This window comes from Pygoscelis adeliae, unplaced genomic scaffold, assembly GCF_000699105.1.
Source record: "Pygoscelis adeliae isolate BGI_AS28 unplaced genomic scaffold, ASM69910v1 Scaffold273, whole genome shotgun sequence".
Lineage (NCBI taxonomy): Eukaryota > Metazoa > Chordata > Aves > Sphenisciformes > Spheniscidae > Pygoscelis > Pygoscelis adeliae.
Window position 1 is genome coordinate 756207 of NW_008824416.1, and position 8754 is coordinate 764960.

An 8754-nucleotide genomic window follows, 5' to 3' on the forward strand; every position below is an offset into this window, starting at 1 on the left:
CCCCGCCACTCGCCATGGCTCTGCGAGCACCGGGGCGCTGAACAAAGCCGCCCCACTCAGAGCTGCTCGTTTCGGTGCGTCCTCTTCCACGGGAGGCATTTGCATTAAAGATGATCTCTATAAATAAGCCAACATATGCATTGTTTGTCTCGTGTTTGGGTTTTGTTTGGCGATGGGAGAGTTCGGCAGGAAGGAGAGCGAGCGGTGGGCTCCTTGCAAGCTGTCCGCCCCGTCCCACCGCTAACCCGTGAGAGGGGCCCTGCCCAAAGCTTCTCCGGCACAAGCAAGCGTCCACCAAGGTATCTTGCATTCGATTTGCTGTGTGGGTTTATTTTATTTTATTTTATTTTTTTGCATGCAAGAGGCTTCTGGGTTGAGTGTGAGACGGGTGGGTTGTGTTGAAAGCGGACATGGCCTCGCACATGGGTGCAGAGCAAAAGCTCCCCGAGCGCCCCGGCAGATGTTTGGTTCAGACTAGAGCCAAGCACCGGGTTGGGAGATCCCTCTCAGGGGAGGCCATCCCTGCCCAGCCTGCTCAGTCCCACTCCTCTCCCACCTCCTGCCCTCCGAGGTGGAAAGAACAAGAGAAGGACCATGGTTGAGACCTCTCCGAACCGTGATGGGAAAAGATCTCATGCTTGGGTGGTCAGCTTGGCTTTCTGCTTTAAAGGTGTCCAGATAAGTCAGAGGGGTTGAAATAAGAAAGGCGAAGGGGCAGATGTGGCTTACCAGGTTGCTTTGCAGGTTGTGCTTTTGAGGAGTGGGTGCCTCTTTGGAAGGTTGAAGGAAGTGTGAAGCGAGCGATGGTGATGGCTGCCTTTGCCAGCCCATCGTCTGGTGGGGGCGAGGAGGAGTGAGGCAGTTTTTTAGCCAGGGGAAGCACTTGAGGTTGGAGTGCCGTCAGCCAAGCTGCCAGAAACTCCCCAGGAGCATCCCGGTGGATGGTCTCCACTCACATCGGGGTGCACAGCTTGATTTTTCAGGTTGATTTACCCTGAAATAAAACTCCCAATCTTCTAGCGGATGCCACTCAGATCCAGACCTTGCCTCCTGGTTGGTAAACAACGTGCCAAACCCAAAAGCAAGGTCTCAGGAGCATCTGGCTATGTGCACCATGTCCCTGAAGCAGAGGCTCAGCTAGTTTGACAGCCTGGAAATTTTGAGTGAAACGCCGCTAGCTCAGGCACTGTTGAGATTTCAGGTATTTTCCTTGTCCCTGTTGGAGAGAAAACTGTCCCGGTGATAAAAGGAGCTTAATCGCAATCAAAATCCTAAAGGGCAAAGAAGCAAAGAACATAAACCTGAATGCGGTGGGAAGGGGTGAGTCTCCCAGGGGCAAACATTTGGGGAAAGGTAAGTGGCACGTGAGGGTGTCCATGGTCTTTGCTGATGATGAGCCCTTGTAGGATATGGGGATGGGGGCAAGAGGTGGAGGATGCTCTGCCGGGGGGAGCTGCAAGGCGAAAGCCCGGCAGAGACCCACCGCCGGGTGCTATCCAGGAGTCCCACATTTCCAGCTGAGACCTGTCGGGGGAATAAAACTCTGCTCGGGGGAGAGAGGAGGCTGAAAAAGGGGAAAGCTGGAGAGGGGAACAGACAACAAGGTTAAAAGGTCCAGTTAAAGCTCACGGGTGGCTTCGCGCCGCGCTACGGCGAGAAAAATCTCTTGGGCAGACTTTTCGGAAAGGGCTCTGTCCTGCTTGTGCTTACGGGAAATCAGTGAAGGGTTTCGCTGAAATTTTTATTTTAACTTCCAATGTCATTATAACGTGAAAACCAAACATGCTTTTGAGTGAGTGGTTGACTGGAGAGCGGTAATGTAAGATGCATACATCCATTATATATATATGCTTACATCATGTGTATATATAATGTGTGTGTGTGAGTATTTAATCTAGGCATAAGTAAGTCATGCTTTTGTTTTTCCATTCCTAACTAATATAACTTGACTAAAAAAGTTGCTGCAGTGGGTTTGCAGAATAAAGCACTTTGAATCTCAGAATTGTTTGTTTTTTGTTTTTTTTTTTTTTCTTAGCACAGTCCAATTTGCTATAATATTATTTTATACACAAATTTTTTTTGTCTGTCTTTATAAACTATTATAAGTACTATTTTTGTTATAATTCAAAATAGATATTTAGTATAAAGTTTTGCTGTTAAATATTTGTTATTTAGTAAAATATGATTTTTTTTCTCTTTATTGTAAACATTGTCTGGAAAAATATTAATATGTTTTATCACAGTTGTTTTTAATATTAAAAAAAAGAAAAAAGCACTTGTGGGGTTTTTCGTTATGAAATTGGTGCCGTGTGAACATGTGTTTCAGTCATGTGGTTTTTAATATGTATATAATATTATGTGTCGCATATTAAAATGAATGTTGTGTATTTTGTGATCTTAAAAAAAAAAAAATAATCCATGTGGCTATTTTATAGACTTCCATAATAAAAAGAGTTGAATCTCCAAATTTTTTGTTTCATATTCATCTGCATCTCCTCTCGAAGGGCTTGTGGCCTCCTGGTTTGGGGTCTCAGGGTAACACTCCCATCCTGGGAACTGGGGCACCCCATAAGTGGGATTTTTGGACCCACCTGGGGACCTATCGGTCTCCACGGGCAGGGTGAGGCCTTACTGGCTGGCACGGACTGAAATACAGGAAATTCCACTTAAACCTAAGAAAAAGCTTTTTTATGGGGTGGATGGCCAAACGTTGAACCAAGTTGCCCAGAGATGATGTGGAGTCTCCATCCCTGGAGATACTCAGAGCCCGGCTGGACATGGTCCTGAGCAACCTGACCGAAGTGCCCCTGCTCTGAGGTCCATCCCACCCTGAGGGTTTGGTGGGCTCCAGGATACCCAGTTTCTGCCCAAAGCTTTTACCTCTCCCCAACGAGAGACAGAGGCTGAGCAAAACAAGCAGGAGGGAAGGGAGTGGTGCTTTATCTCCAGTTGCACGTGTGCCCTGGCCTTTGCTGCTGGCTCTTTCAGGAGCTTACACCCTATAGAGATGGCCTAGGAGACCACCATGGGTTGAAGAACATACACCCAACAACTGATTGCATTGACAGGCTGGATGATGGGCAGGATGTGTGTGGTGGACCAGGCGAGGCAGGACATACTTCCCAAAGGAAGAGCTGGTGGGAAGGATCCTGTGACGAGCAGCAGCCGTGCTGCAGGCTGGGTGAGAGCAGACAGGTTGTCCCCAGCCCTCCCGTCACCTCCCGTGGGGCTATTGAGAGATTGACTGCTCCGGTGATCAGCTCCTCAGCAAATCTGTGTCCCAGAGTTTTCTGTGAGTGGGGCTTGCTTTGAGCCTCTTAAAAGTTTTAGGAACTTTTGGCCTTGGGTGGTGGGATGAAGTGCTTTGTAAGCGATGTGGCAGCCTGTGGACAAGCTACTGGTGAGGGTTTCAGCTGCACTCATCCCAGAGTGGTGATGGGGTGTGTGGGGAGTGCTTAGTGAGTAATTAGGCAGTTATTTAAGTAATTAGCTTCTGTCTCCTTGTTCTTCTCCCCATAAAAAAAAAAAAGCTCTGATAGTGCCCTGGCTGTGGTGGAAGAGTTAGAGAACAGGATGTTGCTGCACTGCAAACCCTTCCTATGATGACATTCAAAGGCAAGCGAAGGCTGGAGGAATTAATATAGCTCTTTGCAGTTGGCTGGAAAATATGACCATGCAACCCAAGCCTGCGTCCCTTCGGTGCAGCCAGAGGATCTGAGGCTCCTTTCCCTCCCTTTAGTGCTTTGCGGCCTCTCTCTTTTCCTGGTTGCTGTTCTGGATGTGTCCTGCCAACAGCGGCCTTGCCGTGTCTGTCCCGGCTGTCGCCAAAAAAACCACCGTGCCGTTGCGCTCGTCCACAGTCCTGTCCCCTTCCCGGCCTCTCCTCGAGCCGAAGGGGCTGATGTGTCACCTCCTCACCCTTCCTTTCCCTTCCAACCCGCGATGCATTTATAATACCCGTCTGTCACCTATTTAATAGCAGGGAAGGTCGTTTCCTTTTGGCCTTTTCTCTTTGGGATTTCTTTCCCCCCTCTGCTCCCCTCCCTTTGCTTCTATTTATTTATTTATTTTTAATTTATGGCTTTTAGCGAGAAGCTGCACCACCCCCGGAGGGAGATGATGTGGCTCGCTCGGCTCCAACAGAAGCAGGGAGCTTTTTTCAGGTGGTCTTGTGGGAGCCGCTGGACGGCAGCGCAGGTCAGTCGGACTCCGTGTACTTTCCGTTCGGCTCCGGCACCAAGTCTCACGTTACTTGCTTTGTTTTAACTTCAGCTGAACTCTTGGAAAGTTTCCTCTTAAAGGTCGCGTGTGAGAGTGTAGAAAAGGTGTGTGAGCGTGTGTACGCATACATGGACTTTTCTCTTTTTCTTCTTTTTTTCCCCTTCTGAACACAACCCGGTGTCTCTTGCAAAATGAAGCGGGCCGCTGGAGCGGGCTGGCATCCTCTCGGTCTGGCTGGAGCACGGCTTTAACCTGCAAGGCTCGAGGTCCGTGCCCTTCCAAGGGGATGGCGAGGCAGTGTTGAGCTAACAGGATTCAAAATGTTGAAGTGTAACTACGACAACATTTATAGGAATTATTAAAAAAGAGCGAGGTGGGAGAAAGCGATGGATTTCCAGGTGGTGCGGGTGGCTTCTTGGCACCACTTTCCCCCAGATAATTTTAGGAGCCCTGGGAGACCCCAGCTCTGTTCTCAGCCAGCATTTAAATGCTATGGGTGCCTGTCACGTGCTGCCCCATGAACAGAATAGAATATTTCAGTTGGAAGGGACCCACAATGATCGTCGTGCCTGCTGGGGGATGCTGCTACAGCAGACAGCTTGGGGGCTGCTCATGGCTTCTCCTCTCCACGCGCCTCTTGCGCGGAGACTTCACACACCAGTTTTGGACTCTTGCGGTGGAATAGCGAGGTTGGTATGCTGTGTGCATCCAGTCCCCTGCTGGCCTCCTAATAGAAACAGGCTGAAAACTCCAAAAATAAATTCTACTACATCTTTCCCAAATGTTGTGATAATAAATTATAGTACCTGGATAGCCTCGATATCTTATGTATGTCCAATCGGTACATTTAAAAATGATGGACTGTGACAGCAAAAAGCATGTAATGTGGCGGAATGGCAAATGGCTTTCTGGCAGATATTTCTTTTTGAAGGTCTCCCTCATCACTTGCAGGTGAGAGATTTCCAATTTATCCCAGCTGGAAATGAAAATTTTCCTCTACAGCAGGTGGTTACACCCAAATCCTAACTTATAGCATCTTCCTGATTATTGATTTAGCTGCTGATGTGTGATTTTGATACGATAAAATACAAATGATAAAGGTTTGCATGAAAAAATGTGGGAAAGTAGAGGGTCAGGGAAGCTTTGGGGCTGTGGCTCAAGTCTCCAGTGGACGCGTGTGTGTGCGTTTCCTTGTAAACGAATAATCTACAGTGTAGAGACACAAAACTGGGGGCTGAAGAGTTGTTTTAGCTAACACATCCCTGCGAGGCTTCATGCTCGTTCCCTCTGGGTGGTTTCATGAGAGGATTGCTAAGTTTATCAAAATCAAGTGGTGGTCCTTCCACAGTGGCTGGAGCTTCCCAGGGACAGTGAAGATCAGAAAGGGCAGGCTGCAGCGCGCGGGGTGAGGGCTCCCCGATGGAGACCTTGGGAAAGGTCTCTATCAGGGTAGACTTTCTGCAAACAAATTCCCAAAGTAACCATTAGGTGATATGAAATTAAATTAAGGTAATGTTGAACACAACTTTGAATGTCATATTAATGCTAAGGCGTATGGACTCCAAAAACAAATGTTTCCAAAGTATTTCAGGCAGCGGCTTGAACAATCAATTCACTCGCACTAAGAAAATTTCTTTTTAATGGTCTAAGACCAGCATCCAAATGACCTTACCTGCGTCCTCCGGTTCATGTTACTATTTCATGTCCTCCTCCAGCACTCAGCAAAGTCAATGGTTGTCTTTCTTTTGCCGGTGTTGGAAGCTGGATCAGGCTTTTATACGCTTTTTCAACATTATAAATATAGATGAAGTATATATGTATATTTGTTCTGAAGTATCGTGTTTGACCATTTGTTATGGCATGAACAATTCGTCTTTCAGTGTAATGAACACAGTTTTATCTGGCATAAGAGCTATGTTTAGTCTACACTCACATATAGCTTTTCCTTTTAAAATATTTGTCTAATTATGGCCACACGGATTCATTTTGCTCGGTAAAGGTTGTTTTCTGGACGTGCTTGTGTGTGATGGTGGTGGATTGCATCGAGCAACCCCAAACTACCACAGATGTGCTCCTTGGGTGCTCAGAAAATGTAAGAGCAGCTGTTGCGCCCCACCGTACCATATACCTGTCTCTGACCATGGCCAGTAACATGTATTGGGGGAAAGGTTGAAAGAAATGGGGTAGGTGTAGACTGAACCTCTTTTCTGGCTAAACCTCAGGTTAGGACTACAGGTTGGTTTGGGAGGTCCTGGCCTGCTGGAGCATTAGGATTCTTTTGTAGTCACCAATGAAGATGCTCTACATCAGCTCATCTTGTCCTCTTCTGGAGCTCTCAAAGTAGATCTCTCTCTCTTGGAATTGTGGCTTGCAAAGCATTTTAGGGAAGGAGGGATATGGGTTGAAAAGGTGAGGGAGCGATGACGTATGGCCAGCAGTGCTGCTGGTTAAGCTTGTCTGACTCCAAGAGTTGGGCTGCAGACCACCAAAACGCAGAGCCTCATCCCGAGCCCTGTGGAGGGTGTTGTGGGTGTCCTGGGCTCCCATCACGTCACAGGGCCGGACACTACAGCAGCACTTCTGGCATCCCAGAAGCAACCAGCCCAAAGCTCGGTCTCTGGCTGGTCTGAGCCGCCAGCTTCTTCTGCAGAAGTTTATTTAAAAACAGAAGTCCATGAGTACTGGAATTGCTTTTGAAGGAGTCTCATTAAGACAGACATTACTGCATCTATTAATAAAGCAGAACATTTCCTCTGATGGATAGTAATCACTGGGTGAATACACTCAATGGGGCAGTGAAGGGGCCTCATGGCCAAATCTGGACTGAGTAAATGAACGTGTCAGATTACTCTCATAAAATTAATCAGTGTTTGTCCACAAAAAGCTAGAAAAACCGTACCCAGAGAGACCACAGAGCCATCCTCCTGTTAAAGCTGACCTGCTAGGTAAGGTCAATTTATAGGAAAGCCCCCTCGAGATCAACTCATTAGGGTTTACAGGGCTTGAAATATTGGACTTGCCCGAGTCACCCAGGAGAGTTTCAGCAAGCGTGTCGTTATCTACTAGTGCTGATAAGGCAGCTAAGAGACCCCAAGGAGTAACTCAGCAGTGAATCCTATGAGTCTTCCTCCCACACCCCCAAGTTCACCATCTTCTGTGGCATGTTGCTGAGCCATTGTCCCTTCTGCTTGGGGCAGGTAGTGGGATGAAGTGACCACCACAGGTCTCTTCTACTCATTTATTCTGTGATTCCTTCGAAATTGAGTTTGAATTGCTAACTGCTGCACTTTCCTCTGTCTCTCCTGCTGGGTTTCTTCTAAACAGTCTCTATTTTTGTGCAGATAACATCCCATGACCATGGGTGTTTCTGATTTAGCCCACCACAAGGCAGGGCACAAATGTGCATTTACGTGCAAAGATGTGCACGTGTCTTCCGTGCACCTACACACAGGGCACGCACGGGACTCATGTCCTACCTGTCAGGATTTGCCTAGGTACTGCTGAGCTGCTTAGTGCCTCAGTTGCCCTCTTTGCCCTGTGGGATAGCCCAGCAGTTCCTGCTCCTGCAGGTGCTCATTTGCAGGGGATGGAGCAGGTTTTGGAAGGGGCAAAGTGACTGTGACTGGTGATTCCCTGGCAGCAGTTTGGTATCAAGCCCCCCCTCTCGTGCCTTGCGTTCAGTGGATTAACATCCTGCTCTGGTAACATCCAACTCTGAAAGTCAGCAGCGTGAAATTTAGATGTTGTGACCCTGAACTCACAAATGAACATGAAATCCATGAGGCCTATTGGGGTCTGTTTCTACTTGTAAGATAATAAAATTGGGAAGTGAGGGGAAACTGGGCCTGAAGTCCTTCCAGACCTGCTCCATGAGCCCTGCATAAATGCACTTTGTATTTACATTGACCTGTTGACAATTTGCATTTTAAATGCCATTGTGGAGTTTTCCATTAATAAAATACAAAAAACCCATCAGACCACCATATTTCAACCGGATGCAGAAGAACCCACAGTGGGTTTCTCAACCTTCCCTCAATCCTTTTGAAGACGGGCAGCACAGGAGAAAGCAAAGCATCCTGCTCTCAAGGTATAATTTAATTCCAGGATTACTGGGAGCTAATGTTGGTTTCCTTTTTTTAATGGGGTACTATCAAGTCACCTTAGGGACATGCTCACCTGGTCTCACTTCTTAGAGGGAATCATCCCTGTGGTACAGGCAAGCAAGAAGCCATGCCTTGTTAAGATCTAACATAAGGTTTTCAGAGGATTTTTTTTTACAATGCACAAGTTATGGGAATTTCAGCTCGAGTGAGTTAAAGTCCCTAAAAATCTTTTTATTGAGTAACATGATGTTAAGAGAAAATAATCCGGTGGTCTGATGGGTGGGGGGGGATAGGAAGTTTTGTCAAAGTGAGTTCCTGTGTTCAGCAGCGATGATTCATTGCCTCCGGTTTATGGATGGCACAACTCCACGGTGGTGTTGCGCTCACTTAAATCTCAGTCACACTCAGTAAATCTGACTTGTTCTTGCCC